The following is a 20159-nucleotide window of genomic DNA, read 5'->3' as shown; positions in this document are numbered from 1 at the left end:
TATGTTTAAGTAAAATTAATCTAAAAATTGATAGTTTATGTAAAAAGTCAACTTTTGTACAATTTTTATAACGACAAAATAACTAAAGGGGTCATTTCGATCAATCCCAGAAAAGAGTACTCCTCGGACCCCATTTCATCGAAGGATTATTCTTTCGACATTCAATCTTTCAACACAGAAGCAAGGTGAAGTTGCAATTGAAGATTATGTGACGGATTGCATTGAAGCCTTCTCAATCAATCTGTTGTTATCTTAAACCTGCTGAAGTGATCCATAAAATTTGTTCTCTCTGAAGATTCTCAAGCTGAAAGCGCTATCTTTCAAGAATCTTTTCATCAAGCCGCCTCACCCAATGTGCGTTCAATGCCATAATTTTGAAGAAAATGCCCAAACTGCTCAAGATGAAGTCATTCATGGAAGATTCATATGTTCATCCTGATGCTGTGAAGAATTTGAAGATTAATGCTGAAGCCAAGCTCTCGAAGAAGATTGGCAAGAAAAGTCAGCTACTTTTTAGGGGGAGCTTGTTGGGTCAATGAAGAAAATAAAGCTATAAACCAAGGGGAGATTGTTGGGTCAAAAATATGGTTTATACTTTAGGCATTAATAGTTTTTGGTCATGTAATATATTTATGCAGTTGTATTTACGGCCCAATGGGTGTTTACGGCCGTAAACCCATTTACGGCCCATGTTTCCCGTGTATATATATAGGGGTGAGGGGTGTGAGGAATAGATTGATGAACAGAAGAGAGTGTACGTAACAAGGAGCTTAAGTGTGTGTATTCTAAGGTGTGTTCTAGAAAGAGAAAAGAGAGTGTGTGTTAGTGTGTGAATCTTGTATCCGAAACTTCATTCATATCAATACATACAAGATTCATCATCTTATTCTTCTCCTTCTCTTCTATTTGATCTGACATCATCCGTTTGATTGAGATTCTGCACCATCAAATGGATCTGATTGATAACGACAAGGAGCTTATGTGTGTGTATTTGAAGGTGTTCTAGAGAGAAAAACTAGAGAGAAGAACAAGTGTGTATTAGTGTGTGTGAATCTATTGTATCTGGATCTTCATTCTAATCAATTCATACATAGATTCATCATCTTCTTCTTCTCTTTCTCTTCTATTTGATCTGACATCATCCATTTGATTGAGATTCCGCACCATCAAATGGATCTGATTGATACACACGCAGATTAGGGACTTACAATTGGTTTATACTTTACTTTTCGTAAATTGACACTTTTAGCCCAAAAATTCAATTTCTTTTCATTTTAAATTCCAATTTCAACCAAAAATTTTAGTGTTTAATTTTTGACTTTTTATTTAAAATTTTGACTTTGACTTTTAAAACTTGACCTTTGACTTTTTCGTTTCACTTTTAAATTTTCAAATTTAGCTTTTCGGTTTGACTTTTAAGTTTGACTTTTTAAATTTGACTTTTGAGGTTGACTTTTGAGTTTTTATTCAAAGGCATATTATTAAAAAAAATGATGAGTTCTTCAAACGTTCCAGTCAATGAAGTTTCATGTACTCCATCTTGTAAAACTACGATTAAATTTCTTCGGGAACAAATTGATTTATTAAAAAGAGAAGTTGAGGACCTGAGATATGAAGGTTATCAACTCAGGAAAGGACAGAAACCTCTAAAGGCCCAATTAGAAACAAAAATAAAGGACTTTAAGAGAATTCAGCAAGAATACAGTGAAAAATGTGAAATTATGATTATATCAAAAGACTGAATGATGAGTTAACTACTGAGCTTGATACATTAAAGAGACAATTTGATACTGCAAATTTTAATTTTAGAAAATTTGATGGATCAAGCGAGGTAGTTGCCAACATGATTGATCATTGCATGCAGTTCAAACGAAACCAACAAAAGGGTTTAGGATACGATAGTGTACCTCCTCCTTATAATCATACATATCAGTAGCAACCCCTATCCAAAGATGAGATTGCCAACGAACCATTCATGGTTTATGGCAAGCCATCTGGTTTCATTTCAGGGGGATTTATTAATGTTGAAAGTACTGACGTTTCTACTTCCCCTGCAGATCAACCCTTAGATCAGGCAAAGCGTGAAGTTGGAGAATCTGTTTCTGTTTCTGATTCTGATATTTTTGTTTCAAATGAAAAAGTTTTTGTTTCTGATGTTAAAACTAAGAATGTTTCGTGTGATGCTTCCACATCTACTACTGTTGAATTTAATTTCTTTGATATGTTTGATGAACTGTTTGGTAATTCTGATGTTTCTGTTTCTAGCTCATCTACTTCATGTGCAGGTAAAGTAGCAGAGGATGAGAACAAGGAGAACACCATTGAACAAACCAACTTCTCCTTGAACTCTGAATCTGTTGCTTCGAACTCAGCTGCTTCTGATCAACCCGCTGTTGAGAAATACAAGCCACCAATTCCAGCGCAACAGAGTGCTTGTTACAGGTGTGCATGTGGGAACAACAAGAGACAAGGCAAGGATATGCCACCAGGGGCAGGAAGAAACAACTTCACAGTGAAGAAAAAGACATGTTTTCACTATGGAACACCTAGACACATTGCTAGAAATTGTCCTAATTACGCATATGTTCCTTACTATGCACAAGGGTGGCTAAACGCGCCAAGAGGGAGATACTCCAAAAGAAACCCCTCAAGGTCACGTTCAGACAATGATGAATGGAACGTGCAGAAGGCTAGGAATCCAATTCCCAAGGGCAAGAAGGGAATGTCGGCCAAGAAGCCCAATCCAAGAGATGCTCCAGTGAAACAAAGACCGGTTAGGTCAAAGTCATCTCAACAGCCGACATCAAGATCAAAAGAAAGTACTGAGCCACCCATCAGATCGAAAAAGAAATGGGTTAAACCCAACTACAAATGGGTTCCGAAAGCTCAATCTCCCAAATCAACTAATGACTCTAATATTTCTACATCTTCTGTTTGTGATAAACAGGACATGTCGTGGGAGAATGTATCTTGCAAAGATGACAAAGGTCGACCCAGTTTCAAAATCGATTGGGATCCAAAGACCAACTAATCACGCTCTGTGTCGGAGCAGCTATGGAGGCATATCATCAGACTTCGGTTTGTTGGTATTGGCTATTCCAGGCACATGGTAGGGGACATCTTTCAACTGTACAACACTCAGAACATTGTTTGAGAGTATGTGTCCTTTTGCGGGAAAGGAAGAAAGGAAGAGATCACAAATCGGGTTAGTGCTTAATGACATGAAGAATTTTCAGATATGTTCTGAGATTATGCGTGCTGTTCTCAGATCTTTTAGATGCAAATTCACTCGGTGAATTACGGTTTGCGTTTTCTTCTCTATACTCCTGAGTTTATCTTACTCTGATTCGCTTCAAAGACAAATTTTTGTTTTAGGATAGTTTAAATTGCGAATTTACTTTCGTTTATCTCCTATGCACAAATTTAGGGGGAGAAATAAAAACAAAACAAAAATTATAAAAGTTTAAAAAATCCAAAAACATTAAAAAATTCAGAAAAATCAAAAATATTGTCGCTTACAATTTTACTTGTAGATATAGTACTGGGAAGTGATATTATCAAGTGATAACAGGCAATCTGAGTCTGCATAACGTACCCAAAATTAAATTGTCTATGCTCTATGTTTGATTCGCCGGTAGGCACGAAAGATTCTAAAAGGACTTGACTAGGCAGAGTTAAACTTAATGAATTCATACACTTGACAAATTTTGACCTAGTTAAATCCGTTTAGCCTGACAATACGATGCTTGGATAGGTTGAGCAGGGAGATAAATATGGGAATCTACTGGTCACATTAAAAGAACCTGTATCTGGAACCGTGGATTAACTCTTCCTCGATGTACGGATTTTGTCCTTAATTCCGGTATTGATGGGGCTACTGGGGAATTCCAATAAATTAGGCCTGTAGAATTTTTTTTTCTCTCTATCTGTCTGTTAGTCATATGTTGCTTCCTTTGCGTGATCGAGAGATCCGTCCTGGACTATAACATATGCAATTCTATTTCTCTGCATCTTCTATCTATGCAATTCTTCATGTTTGTTAGTCATATGTTGTCTCCTTTGCGTTATTGAAATACATCCGACCTGGTACACAACATATGCACCATTCTACTTCTCAATCCCTCTAAATCTGGTTAGTCATATGTTTCACCCTCTGCGAGATTGGAAGATATCCAACCTGGGTGTATAGCATATGCATTCTAAATCTGACTTCTCTCATAATAATTGTCTGCTCACCTAAAGTAAGGAGTACTTTAGAAGCTCCTGATTATTGGGGTATGTCAGGAAGCGGGAAACATGTTCTAGTACATTTAAAATTGAACAATCACTAGGTTGTCTGTAGATCTCGCTGCTCAATTTAGGTGGACAACAATATCTTTGGTCGTCGTCGGCTGAATGGTCCTTAAGGAATATTATCTAGGAACTTAGGATCACATTGTCTTGTCACTTATAGTATGTCCTAATTTTGTCACAATCTCTCGTGTTTAAGTGGACCACAATACTGGCGATTGACCAGATCTATTCATGAAGGGAGAGGTACTGATGAACGGATAAAGGTTGTCTAAAAACTTTGATCCCAAATCACTCTTAAAGTTAGATATCATTTTATTTTTGTTAAATTTGTTCATAGTTTCTTCTAATTTAAATATTAGGGGAGAATTAAAAATTTTAGAAACCAAACAAAAATCAGAAAATTAAAAATCCAAAAATAGTGTTATTTATGTTTTATTTATTTTTCAAAAAATATGAAAAATCCAAAAATATTGTGTGCTAAATTTTTCTTTTAGTTTTGTTTTGTCTTGAATAGTGAATTCAGGTGAAGATGAAACTCATGGAGTTTGTGTCGAAGATTTCTGAGCCAATGTTTCATCCGTGATCATCGAAGAATTCTCATTCGAAGGAGCAAGAAATGAAGATTATTCTTTCGACATTCAATGTTTCAACCCCAGAAGCAAGGTGAAGTTGCAATTGAAGATTATGTGACGGATTGCATTGAAGCCTCATCAATCAATCTGCTGCTATCTTAAACCTGCTGAAGTGATCCATAAAATTTGTTCTCTCTGAAGATTCTCAAGCTGAAAGCGCTATCTTTCAAGAATCTTTTCATCAAGCCTCCTCACCCAATGTGCGTTCAATGCCATAATTTTGAAGAAAATGCCCAAACTTCTCAAGATGAAGTCATTAATGGAAGATTCTTATGTTCATCCTGATGCTGTGAAGAATTTGAAGATTAATGCTGAAGCTAAACTCTCGATGAAGATTGATAAGAAAAGTCAGCTACTTTTAGGGGGAGCTTGCTGGGCCAATTAAGAAAAGAAAATTATAAACCAAGGGAGAGATTGTTGTGTCAAAAATATGGTTTATACTTTACTTTTCTAGGCATTAATAGTTTTTGTCGTGTAATATATTTTTTGCAGTTATATTTACGGCCCAATGGCTGTTTATGGCCATAAACCCATTTACGACCGTAAACCCATTTACGGCCCATGTTTCCCGTGTATATATATATATATATATATATATATATATATATATATATATATATATATATATATATAGGGGTGAGGGGTGTGAGGAATAGATTGATGAACAGAAGAGAGTGTACGGGACAAGGAGCTTAAGTGTGTGTATTCTAAGGTGTGTTCTAGAGAGAGAAAAGAAAGTGTGTGTTACTGTGTGTGAATCTTGTATCCAAAACTTCAATCATATCAATACATACAAGATTCATCATCTTATTCTTCTCATTCTCTTCTATTTGATCTGACATCATCCATTTGATTGGGATTCCGCACCATCAAACGGATCTGATTGATACACAGACATTTTAGGGACTAACATATACAGCATAAATCACAAAGACATAATGCAGGATATCACAATACTCAATATAAGCACATAAGACCCTTCGGTCACACAAAAGTTACCACTCTAGGTAAAGTATGTTGCAGACTTGGAGTTAATAGATTAAGCTGAGAAAGATGCACTTTTGGTCCCTTTGAAACTTAAAGATTGGATCTTGGTTGTTTGGACCATCCTGATGGATAAAGTTGGAAACTTTATCCATTATGGAGCTATTAAGAACTATAAAAATGAGATCTTGGTCCTTATATCCCTTCCATGTAAGAGCCATGATGTCTTAATGGATTATTAAGTTAGGGTTTTAGCTTTTGGGCCTTGTCTATCCATGGAAAGTCATAAAGGTGGAAACTTTATTACTGAGAATGATGTTATGGATCTAGATTTGAGTTTGGACGAGAGGTCTTTAAGGAATAAGTTCTTAATATGAAGTTTTGGATTCATACGGAGTACGTTTGGTGTACCAATAGGTAAGTTGCGCATAGTAGGTTAGAGTCTCGTGGTTTTGGACGAGATGCGACTACGCCCAATGTAGTAGTTGAGTACGCAGGGCGTACTCAACTAGATTGACTTTCCTTTGACTTTTTTACTTGTTAACTTTGACCTTTGACTTGTGGTTTGACTAATTTTGACCTAGGGGTATTTTGGGTATTTTAAGCACTAGTTTGAGACTAGGTCATTGTTTGTTGTATAGGTGACCAGTAGAGTTGGCGTTGGAGCAACATTATTTTCTGCTATCTTTCGGATTGTGAGGTGAGTTTCCTCACTATACTTGTCGGTCGATGGCACTAATGTCGGTCCAGTAGATTGTGTATCCTGGTTTAGGGTGTTGCTATCCTATAGCGATCTGTTAAGATCTGCATGAGTATCTGTTTGTTGTTATATGTCTTATATGTTGCATATATCGACATAATGTAGTTAGGTTGAGGCAAAACTGCTCTGTGCGGAGGCTAACAAACCTGGGAGCAATCAAGACATGAGTTGTGGGATCGGAATGCAAGCCAGACTCATGTTGTGGGCTTGGGGGTAATCCAGTACGATGGCTTTGGACCTAATGCTATTCCAGTCCGATGACTGATTGGACCTATTGTAGATAGGTAATCTAGTGCGATGACTAATTGGATCGGGGGTAATCTAGCCCGATGGTTGTGGACCCGAGGGTATTCGAAACTGACGATTGATTGGACCCAACATGCATGATTGTATATGTTATGTTGTGTGGTGGTATTTTGAGGGAACTCACTAAGCTTTAACTTACAGTTTTAGTTTTATGTTTCAGGTACTTCGAATGATCAGGGCAAGGCGAAGGCTTTATCGTGCACATCCTCTAGTTTTATGAGATTTGATTTTGGGATACTCTGATTTGTGATTTTGACTTTTGGAAACTAAGTTTGTAAACATTTCTGGTTTGTGGTTTGGTTTTGAAAAATGAAAAATCTTACCTTGATTTTCGGGATGTTACTAGTTTGTATTAGAGCCCTGGTTTGATAGAATTGGATGAACATTCGTGTGAATCCAGACTCAAACTAAGGATCTGTAACAGTTTTCAAATTATTTTCAAAAGTAACTAAGGAATTATGAGATGTGTACGATCAGTCGGAACAAGGAAGTTTACCTCAAGATACCCACACTGTTATTTGCTTATGATGATTATGATAGAATTGCATGCTAGTTTTAGGGTAGGGATCCTCAAGAATTGCATGATAAATTTGCCTAAATTTTGATGCCTTATTCCCTATGGAGTTTTATGCTCGAATGTTGCTTGCTTTGTGCTTTGTAGAACTCTTTCGGGTGTGAATTAACTACTAAATGAATACGTTAAGTCACATGCTGCAAATCTTAAATAATCTTTAAAAAACTAATTTGGTCATATTGCGCAATTATTGTCTGAGTCCGACAGTTGTAGGGTTGAGTTAGGGATGTCAAAAACCCCCGTGGGACCCCGTTCCCATGGGATACCGATACCGTACGAGAGTAATTTAAAAAAATTGGGAGCGGGAGCGGGATTAAACCCCGTTTATTTTCGAGATCGGGGTCGGGAGTGGGCATTTCCGTCCCGTACTCCCACGGGGGCCCCGTTTGTATATTGATATAAAAAATATATATTTAATATAAAATATGTATAGAAAATAGATTATCCAATTTAGGGTTTCCTACTTTCCGCCCTCAATCTCACTTCACGCATACGACTTCAACCTTCATGTCGACTTCTAGTCCCCTTTCTATTAAATTCGTAATTTCTCGTCTGTACTCTGTAACAATCACGTCTTCATCTTCGTCATCACTCTTCACAGTTCACAAATTACATTCACTGAGTTGCTGACTCACATCCCCTCTATCCTCAAAGCATAACTCTTTCTCTGGTGTGTACAATCAAGTCGGCGCCTTCCTGTGATCCTGAAAAGAACCTAAAACACATAACATGGTAAACACGAAGCTTATTGAATTCCCTAAAATACCACACATATGTCATTAGCCTCTCATGGCTATAGATCAATAAGACCCTCCGGTCATTGTGTCTCAGTGGGACCCTCCAGTCCCACAACTCAGGCAGACCCTCCGGTCCTTACTCAGATAGACCCTCCGGTCGTAACTCAGTAAGCTCAGAAATATACACAGCATAAATCACAAAGACATAATGCAGGATATCACAATACTCAATATAAGCACATAAGACCCTCCGGTCACACAAAAGTTACCACTCTAGGTAAAGTATAGTGAGAAGACTCACCTCGGATGATGAACAGCTCATATAGATGTTGTTGTTGAACCAGTCTCTAACGCTGGATCAAAATCCACAATTACTCCATTAAGATCTATGTCCAAATCCTTACTCTTTAGGTGTAAAGGTAGTCCACTAACTAGCCCATTAATAACCTAAACCTTGTTGGGCCCACCAAGGCCCGATAATGATTGGGCTCTCCCGAGGCCCAACTCTCAAGTCCAAGTGACAAGCCCAACACAAGTGCCCAAGGCATAATATAATATTTCTCTGCTCAAAGTCTCTAACACACAAGCCCAAAGATCCAGGCCCAACCCTCAAGGCCTATTATAAAATTCAGCCCAAAAAGCTCACAGTGAGGTTACGCGGGGCGTACCTCCCTTGGTACGCTCATCGTACTCTAGCAGGCACGAATCTGATCGGGGACACCAACCCAGTACGCAGGGCGTGCTGGAATTACGTTGGGCGTACGCCCAGTTTTGCTTAGCCCATTCTCTTGGTCTTAACCCGTTAAGACCTTAGCTTATTTCTCAGATCTGGACTTCCTAATAGCTCTTACTCCATAAAGTCAGTGACTTTGAGCCTTTGCATGGCTGATATGGTCATAAACACACTAAACACATTCTCTCATCTCAACAAGCTCATTTCTCTTGCATGGGTTGATTCCAACGACCAAGGCTTGATTTTTATGACACTACACCACTAATTGAACTCAAAAGAGTTGATCATAGTCTCTGGAGCTCAATATCTCATCAAGTCTCAAACTATTGGGATAAAAACCCTAAAATACTCTACTATAATGCACAAATCAAAAGAGTGAGAAAGCTTGAAGATTTATACCTCAATATGAAGCTCCCAACACAGATATGCTCAGATCCAAGGGCCTGGACTCTCACTCCTTCTTCTCTAAAGGTTCTTCTTCACTCCAAGAACACACAAAGTCACTCAAAGGCTCTCAAATGCACTTACAAGCTCTATGAACGAAGGTTTAGGGTTTTGGAGGGTTTGTTGACTGAGAATGGTGGCTAGGAATGAGGCCATCTCATTCTTTTTATAGGGGCACCCCCTTATTTAGGGTTTCCTTATATGCCTAGTACCCCCAGCGTACCCTCTGGTATGCCCAGCGTATTAGGTGGCTCCGCTTAAAAGCCACACACATGAGTACGCTAAGCGTACACACACGTACGCCCAGTGTACTCCGCTGCCACCTTTTTCAATTAAAGGACTTATCTTTCCCAATCTTCAAACTGTCATAGCTCCCTTGTTATAAGTCTTTTCCCATGAACCTCATATCTACAGAAAGGTGACGAGAAGCCCTACGCCTCAACTCGTCGCAGCCCTGAGACTTCCTCATGCCCGGTTTACAGCCCACGAATCCCTAAATCACAGACGATCCAGAACATGATGTTACAATTCTCCCCCACTTGAATTTGATTTCGACCTCGAAATCGAACCTGATCAACACATCGATTGAACCCAATAAGAACTCCCAATCCCGAAAATGGACAAACCCTCCTGCCACTGTGGTACTCATTCCGTCTTTTCAGAACTTGAAAACTCTAGTGGTCCATCTCCCTGCCGAACCACCCTCGCAAGATATCATCATGTTACTCGCTCGTCGAATAACAAACTCTAGGAACACCCTACCAATTATGTTTCTCTAGTTGACCCCAGTCGTAACTCAAAAGGAACGGAAAGGTCATGTCCTACCAAGGACCCACCGCCTGAGCAACTATCAGAACTCTTCTAAAGGAATGATCCTCAAATGCCCATAATCATAAGCCCCAGTTCCTTTCAATGCTCCTTTCCGACACTGAACACCTAGTCAACTCCCGACCCGACAGTTGGACCTCCAAGGGCTACTCACTGCTCGTCCAACCAGATATTCTTTATAACCCCCTTTCACACTAGGTATCTCAGCCCCTCATGTGACACGCGAAGTTATGAAGTCCTCCTTCCCTCAAGCGAACACTACAATCCCCTCCTGAAGTCGCCTCACTTTCGATCTTTGTCGTCTACTACTTACTAGTTCCATGTGTCTCGTGGTCCTTCCCAAACCAACGTATTAGCTCACTCAAATCCAAGACATCAGACGAAAACACTTCTCTCCCAGAATGAGATCCACCCGAAATCCCAAACTGCTCGTCCTCCACACAGATAGAACCAAACTCACCCACCAGAGTTTGGTCCGACAAAAAAATGGAACCAATCGTCCCAATCTAGCACTCAACTCATGACCCATGTTCCACAATTATACGCATGCATTACACCTTGATCCGTCCGATTTGCGACAGCCCCTCTTTAACTCAAAACACAACGGTTTTTGACCACTACCGAGATCCCAGTCTCACCCTTGGTTCGGTCACCAGGTTCTCACAGACTCCTCTGGTAAGGCTACCCAGGCCGAAGAACTATTCTGCATCACACCCTAACTAGTAAGGTTGCGGCTCCCTGCAGTTTTACAATACTCTCTCTCACTGTCTAACAAGGGCTACGACTCCCCGTAGTCCTAGGTCACTCTCTCATTACCTTGCGAATGCTACGACCCCTCGCAGTCTTGCGATATTCTCTCTCTATCTCTCTCGCTGGCTCATTAACGTTATGGCTCCCCCACAGTCTTACAATACTCTCTATCTCTCTCTCTCTCTCTCTGATTCATGAATGCTACGGCTCCTCTAAGTCTTACAATACTCTCTCTCTCTTTCTCTCTTGTATGCTATGGTTCTCTACGGTCACACAATACCTTATCTCTGACTCGCGTATGCTACCGCTCTCTACAATCACACGATACTCTCTCTCTGACTCACGTATGCTACGGCTCTCCGCAGTCACACGATACTCTTTCTCTGACTCACGTATGCTATGGCTCTCCGCAGTCATGCTCTCTCTCTCTCTCTGACTCACGTATGCTACGGCTCTCTGCAGTCACATGATACTATCTCTCTGACTCGCGTATGCTACGGCTCTCCGCAGTCACATGATGCTCTCTCTCTATCTGACTCACGTATGCTACGGCTCTCCGCAGTCACACGATACTCTCTTATCACTCCGTATTCTCATCCTCAGGTTGTCACCACACTGAGTTCACTATCGAATACTCCACAGTCCAACATAGATAGGTACACACCTACCCAGGTTAAGCATTACTACTCCTAACGACAACCGTTATGACCAACAATTTCTCTTACTGCAATTCACCTCCCTGGATAATCTCGTTTGGTGACAACTAGCTGAAGGGCTCCCACTGGAACAATAGTCACTTGGTACTCCACTTGCCATCTCACAACTCAAATCTCAAAATAGTCCAAAATTTTAGAGTCTCATACTTGGATACCTCGGTACCCCTTCACAATTCTCACAATGTCTCGCTATGACCATGGATCTCCTTCTCGCACACCTCTTAATCTCTAAATACCTCATTCCCAATTTGAAGCATGGAGGAATTGCCAATGATTGAGAACACCTTGATGACAATCCGAACCTTATCTTCTTCTGAACTCATACAACATGCATTATCTCGCTCTGCACCTTACCTCATCCACATATAACCCAAGTCTCATGTGTCCGTACCGCAGATCTCCATAGCCAGTTCTCTAATTGCACTCGAACAAATCTCTAATACTTTCAATAAAATACCTAGTTCTCCCCCACTCAGGGTTCGAACTGTGACATCCCCAAAATCACGGCCAGAAAAGACCGGTTTGTTTATGCTTTATAAAAATCAGAGTACTTCATTTTATAAAAATGTTGCGGAATTTGTTCCCAGAAAGACATGGTAAATACGTTATTAAAACATTTTCGAAGAAACGTATTTATTTCATTTTAAAACGTTTGGGATGTCATCGTAAATACAGAAACATAAGCATAAACAGAACTTACAATTATTTACACTAGTGATCTACATCTCTTTAAATCTCTCTGTGTAATGTGACTTCATATCAACACCTGTGATATAAATAAACTGAGTGGGTCAGGTTGGGAAACCTGGTGAGTACATAGGGTTTTCAACCCACAATAATATAATTATTATTTTTAAACATCAAACAATCAACCCAATTACCCATTCCCGTTATCCTCACAGTACGTCCCTAAAACATCTAACACAAGGGACCTAGTCAAAGGACTATCATTGGGATGGAGTATACCTGGTGAGCACACAGTTCACACAGTTCGAATAAACACACAGTTCGAATAAACACACAGTTCGGTTAAACACACAGTTCGAATAAACACCTACAGGTTGCGCGCCTGCTAGTGTTCCACTGGACTGTCTAGAATAGTCCGTGGTCGTCATCTATACTCCGCTAGATGACTAGATCATCAAGAACAACTATAACGAGGCCTCTCATTATTTTATTTTGTCACACAGCAACTATTATATCTACCCGTGTTTTACCCCGCACATTATGTAGATATAAAATACATATACAGTTTGAATCATCGAAAACATGTATAAAACGTTCATCCAACATAGATAGCAAGTATACAGATAATATACACACACAGCACGTAAAATACTTCATATCTATGTGTAAGCTGATAGTAACTATGCACTCACCTGAGTAGGTGGTGACTCAGCACTCGGACAGCGCTTCGATACTCTCAAAACGATATTCCTTCGATAAAACCTAGTACCGATACCACTAGGGTTTAGTTTAACGATAACCGCGACAAATTAATTAGTCTGACTATTATTAAGCGTTAATAACGCTCAATATAACTCATAATAATAACCCAAATAATTATTTTAAGGACCTAATAACATTCCTATAATTATTTGAAAGCTATATAAAAAATTGCGTAAGCGTAGCACACTTACAGCGAATTTTATCGAAAACCGGGACTTAATTGGAGCAGCGTTTCGAAACCGAAAAACTCCTTTTTCTCGGGACTCCGGGACCCTCGGGGCTTCCCTAGGGTGCTAGGGGTTTTATCTAGGGCTTAGGGATGTTTAGAACACTTAGAGAGAGAAAGAAGTTAGAGAGAGAGTGAAGAAAGGTGTGAAAATCCGAGAAATCTCGCGTTCAATTTATAGGCCGGAGGTCCTCGAACTACGCGGGGCGTAGCCTCGGACGCGGCGCGTAACTCGGATAAGGGTGCCAACTTCGCACCAGCTGGCTCGCAACATCGGAAGAGATAAGGACCGAGGGTACGCTGGGCGTACCGAACTCCGACGCGGGGCGTAAAGCGAAGCGAGGCGACATGGCGAGATCCGAAGGGCGCTCTGTTGATCGACGATGGACGGCTGCGATGAGGCCACGTCATCTATCTCGCATCAGATTTCGCAAATTGCATGCCCATCTTTAAAAATTCATAACTTTCGCGTACGATCTCCGTTTTCGACGTTCTTTATATCCACGCGAAGGTGGGAACGTACTCTACAACTTTCGTTTAGACTTCGTCGGCTAATTTTGGCTCGATTTTAAATTTTATATTATTAACGGGCCGAGACACGATTGGTCCGTTAAATCCTCATAACTTCTTCATCCGACATCCGTTTTCGCCCATCTTTTTCTCGTTACGCTACTCTCAATGAGATCTTCGATTCTCGTTTAGGTCGTGTCGGCTAAAAACCGCTCGATCTAATATTCGAATTTCGGGCTGTACACTGCTATTCCGAAACTTCGAAAAATCATAACTTCTTCATACGAAGTCAGATTTGGGCGTTCTTTTTATCGACGCTCTTAGTTTAACATATTCTACGACTTCCGTTTAGATCGCTAAGGCTAAATCTCGCTCTATCATAAATTCACTATTTACGCTTCCCGGTGCCGTGCCGGTTTTGCCGTAAAACTTCGACGGGCCATAACTTCTTCGTTATAACTCGGATTTCGGCGTTCTTTATATGTACAGAAACCTCGTGACATATACTACAACTTGGTTAAGATTATTTATTCTAAATAATCTTTTGTCGAAAAGTCGTTTTCGACCCCTATTGCCTCTAATTTGACTAGCCCGGATTTGCGGGCGTTACAATTATCTCCCCCTTAGGATGATTACGTCCCGGAATCATCAACGAAACATGGTCGTATAATGACTCCATACGTCGTCTCTTCATCCTAGGTAATAGTTATAACTTCTACATTCCTTCAAGTCTATCTCTCAGACTTATTGACTGTATGTAGTACTCGATCGTGCACCTGCTCTCTTCCTCAGGCTAGACTCCAAATTATGATCTTCAAGTCAAAATCTCGATCCTTACTGGATACGAATTTGAGATGACTTTTTTTATTACTACTATGGATCGATGTGTCATATTCTAATAACCTATCATCGTATGTTGCAACACTTAGACTTAGGTCTCTTAGAGTTAAATTCTAAAACAGACTATGCCTTCCTTCATGTTCTAATGTGATATAATCACACTTTAACATTAGGCATTTCTAGCTACCAACTTCTTTAACAACGAGTGCGATACTTCTATTGATCGCTTTAATTTCAACCGTTTGGTTTAATGTCGGACGCCACATCAAACTTGTTTCTCTGAACCACACAACATACTCATCGTAGTCGGACTCGATTCGATATGACCACAAGGGTCGGAATATCAACAATCTTCTTAGTCATTACCGAAACGATGGTAACGACATACTTGAATAAAACGAAATCAATTTCTAGCTTCTCGGTAACCTTGTGACTTTCCCTGATCCAAGTGTGAGTCCTGTGCTTCCGGTAGTATAGGCCTCTACTACCATTCACACCTACTCATACTCATCCCAAGTATTGTCTCGCAGTTTCCCAAGTCACCATGCAGCAAATCATACAATCATTCAACACATCAGATAACAAAACGAAGGTTTTATATTATTTCTTGAAACGATTACATAGGTGTTCAAGTTCACCCTAGACTATGCCTCTAACAGGCTACATCATATGATTCTATGGCTACTTTATAACTTGATCCTTGGATGGCAAGCCGTCATTCCTGAATCCTCGCATTGTCATCTGCTTCATCCAGGATCATATGGAATGCTCTTGCCTTCGGTTTTGGCGGAATGTTTGGTTTTGCCGCTTCTTTCTTTTTCGGGCAATCCTTAGCAACATGCCCTTCTTCACGGCATTCATAACACACCCTTTTACACTCGTTGGCGTAATGTCCGGTCTTCCCACACTTGTAGCAAGTCACTTCTTCGCTACATTTCCCAAAGTGATTCTTCTTGCACTTCTCGCACCATTTCACTTTGTTTCCTCCTCCGCTAGACTCCTTTGAACCATACTTGATCTTCTTATTGGGCCTCGTAGATTCCTCAAACTTCCTCTTTTCGCCAACGTCAATCTTGTTGGCAGCTCTTCCCTTAATCATATCTTCCACAGACTTGGCAGCCCAGATAGCTGCCTCCAGAGTAGGTGCCTGACGCACTGGCACCGCGTACTCCCATGGAAGTCCTTTAGCATACTTGTCGACTTTCATCAGCTCATCTGGAACAAGACGTAAGGCGAACTCCATCTTCTCTGTGAAATTGTTGGTGTATTCATCGATTGACATGCTTCCCTTCTTCAGGGTTAGAAACTGGTTCTCTAGCTCAAGCAGGTTTTGAGCTGAGCAGTACCTACGTTTGAACTGCACCAGAAATTCTGCCCATGTCGGTTGCAGGGGCTCATTGGGGCTCATAGTTTTCCCCAAGGTATTCCACCAACGTACAGCGCCTCCTCGAAACTGACGCACTGCAAATGTGGTCTGTTGTTTTCCTCTGCAACCGCACGTCATGAAAGTTAACTCCATCTCCGAGATCCAATCCATGACCCCAATCGGATCCTCCTTTCCAGTGAAAGTTGATGGCTTGCAAGTCAGAAAATCCTTGTACTTGCATCCATTCCTCTCGACTTTGTCATCTTGGTTGTTTTTTCGAACTATTGGCGGGTTGACTTGACCAACAGTTCCACTGTAGTCTCCTTCCTCAGTATGCCCTTCGTTCAACTCAGGCTGTTCGATCTGAATAGTGGCTTCCTCTCGATTTTGTTGGAGCAAACGTCTAGTTTCCTCCATTTGACGATCCAACATCGTCTGGATAATTGCTTGCACTCCGGCCATTGTTATTGGCTCAGCAGCGGCTACTACAACCGGTATTTGCTCAATCACTGGGGGTTGGTTTCGGTTCCCATTTGCATTCACGTTTCCGCTACGGGTTCTTGCCATCTTGATCTATACACCGAATAAGGTGAATCTAGGCCTTTACTTAGGATTGACGGTTAAATCATCCTTATCACTCCGAAACGTTTATATGCTAGTTCTAATATCGTAGTCGTACGTTTAGAATCCTAAACACATAAGGTTTCTAGATCCGGTCGGCAACAGACCATAGATCCGAACAACTAACAGCATATCAGGCACAAGTATTTAGCACATAAAAGCATTTTAGGCATAATTCCTAAAATAATCTAGTGCTCACACCTTACAATCATCGCTTAGCATTCTAAGTTTAAGTCTAGAAATAAATCCATATTCCTAGTTCGCTTAAACTAATGCTCTGATACCAACTGTGACATCCCCAAAATCACGGCCAGAAAAGACCGGTTTGTTTATGCTTTATAAAAATCAGAGTACTTCATTTTATAAAAATGTTGCGGAATTTGTTCCCAGAAAGACATGGTAAATACGTTATTAAAACATTTTCGAAGAAACGTATTTATTTCATTTTAAAACGTTTGGGATGTCATCGTTAATACAGAAACATAAGCATAAACAGAACTTACAATTATTTACACTAGTGATCTACATCTCTTTAAATCTCTCTGTGTAATGTGACTTCATATCAACACCTGTGATATAAATAAACTGAGTGGGTCAGGTTGGGAAACCTGGTGAGTACATAGGGTTTTCAACCCACAATAATATAATTATTATTTTTAAACATCAAACAATCAACCCAATTACCCATTCCCGTTATCCTCACAGTACGTCCCTAAAACATCTAACACAAGGGACCTAGTCAAAGGACTATCATTGGGATGGAGTATACCTGGTGAGCACACAGTTCACACAGTTCGAATAAACACACAGTTCGAATAAACACACAGTTCGGTTAAACACACAGTTCGAATAAACACCTACAGGTTGCGCGCCTGCTAGTGTTCCACTGGACTGTCTAGAATAGTCCGTGGTCGTCATCTATACTCCGCTAGATGACTAGATCATCAAGAACAACTATAACGAGGCCTCTCATTATTTTATTTTGTCACACAGCAACTATTATATCTACCCGTGTTTTACCCCGCACATTATGTAGATATAAAATACATATACAGTTTGAATCATCGAAAACATGTATAAAACGTTCATCCAACATAGATAGCAAGTATACAGATAATATACACACACAGCACGTAAAATACTTCATATCTATGTGTAAGCTGATAGTAACTATGCACTCACCTGAGTAGGTGGTGACTCAGCACTCGGACAGCGCTTCGATACTCTCAAAACGATATTCCTTCGATAAAACCTAGTACCGATACCACTAGGGTTTAGTTTAACGATAACCGCGACAAATTAATTAGTCTGACTATTATTAAGCGTTAATAACGCTCAATATAACTCATAATAATAACCCAAATAATTATTTTAAGGACCTAATAACATTCCTATAATTATTTGAAAGCTATATAAAAAATTGCGTAAGCGTAGCACACTTACAGCGAATTTTATCGAAAACCGGGACTTAATTGGAGCAGCGTTTCGAAACCGAAAAACTCCTTTTTCTCGGGACTCCGGGACCCTCGGGGCTTCCCTAGGGTGCTAGGGGTTTTATCTAGGGCTTAGGGATGTTTAGAACACTTAGAGAGAGAAAGAAGTTAGAGAGAGAGTGAAGAAAGGTGTGAAAATCCGAGAAATCTCGCGTTCAATTTATAGGCCGGAGGTCCTCGGACTACGCGGGGCGTAGCCTCGGACGCGGCGCGTAACTCGGATAAGGGTGCCAACTTCGCACCAGCTGGCTCGCAACATCGGAAGAGATAAGGACCGAGGGTACGCTGGGCGTACCGAACTCCGACGCGGGGCGTAAAGCGAAGCGAGGCGACATGGCGAGATCCGAAGGGCGCTCTGTTGATCGACGATGGACGGCTGCGATGAGGCCACGTCATCTATCTCGCATCAGATTTCGCAAATTGCATGCCCATCTTTAAAAATTCATAACTTTCGCGTACGATCTCCGTTTTCGACGTTCTTTATATCCACGCGAAGGTGGGAACGTACTCTACAACTTTCGTTTAGACTTCGTCGGCTAATTTTGGCTCGATTTTAAATTTTATATTATTAACGGGCCGAGACACGATTGGTCCGTTAAATCCTCATAACTTCTTCATCCGACATCCGTTTTCGCCCATCTTTTTCTCGTTACGCTACTCTCAATGAGATCTTCGATTCTCGTTTAGGTCGTGTCGGCTAAAAACCGCTCGATCTAATATTCGAATTTCGGGCTGTACACTGCTATTCCGAAACTTCGAAAAATCATAACTTCTTCATACGAAGTCAGATTTGGGCGTTCTTTTTATCGACGCTCTTAGTTTAACATATTCTACGACTTCCGTTTAGATCGCTAAGGCTAAATCTCGCTCTATCATAAATTCACTATTTACGCTTCCCGGTGCCGTGCCGGTTTTGCCGTAAAACTTCGACGGGCCATAACTTCTTCGTTATAACTCGGATTTCGGCGTTCTTTATATGTACGGAAACCTCGTGACATATACTACAACTTGGTTAAGATTATTTATTCTAAATAATATTTTGTCGAAAAGTCGTTTTCGACCCCTATTGCCTCTAATTTGACTAGCACGGATTTGCGGGCGTTACACGAACCATCACCAATTGACACACCACAGTCTACCCCACAGACTGGCTCGCCAGACGTACCAATTCCGGCTCATGGAATGTACCACACAACACTCGATGTTCTTCTAGATAATAATCAAATAACTCCAAGTATCCTGTAACCCAGACAGAATCCCATAATCCTCCTAACGTGACTGCCTCTAGTCATCTCGATGTCTCAGACCGACATACCACCGGATATTCCAACTGTACCGAATCAGTCCGGAATCTCAATCTGGAAATAATGCACAATTACACACCTCGTCTCCGATGCTTCATCCAACATCCCATCGTGTGGATCGTCATAGCAATAGGAGACTTCACTCTCACAGCCGATACACGACATAAGCAACGAGGGCCACCGCCCCAGTATACTCCTCTCAATCACATGCAACTGCTACTAAAAAAGTATGCCTCCCCTAGGAAGGTGCTTTCTTGTTCTCTTTCATCTCAGTCCTCACTAATGACTCTCATGGTACAGGAAATACTTTGCAGTAGACATGCTACTCAAATACTCTGGTGAAAAGATCGCAACCATATGCTACCCCACAGGGTTTACCTCTAACTCCGAAACCAGAAGCTCGATATCTCTTTTGCTTCTCCCAGGAAACGGGAACAGCGGAACTTTTGTCACAAAAAGGGACATCTCAACTATCCATGTAACATCCCAAAAATAATGATAAATTTTTTCAATTTTAAAATCATCAAAACCATACATCATGTGTCTCAAAACCATCATATTACAAATGTATCAAAAACATTAGAGTAAAATGA

This window comes from Lactuca sativa, chromosome 4 (genome assembly GCF_002870075.4).
Source record: "Lactuca sativa cultivar Salinas chromosome 4, Lsat_Salinas_v11, whole genome shotgun sequence".
Classification (NCBI taxonomy): Eukaryota; Viridiplantae; Streptophyta; class Magnoliopsida; order Asterales; family Asteraceae; genus Lactuca; species Lactuca sativa.
The sequence above is the reverse complement of the archived record's forward strand: the minus strand, read 5'-3'. Positions refer to the sequence as shown.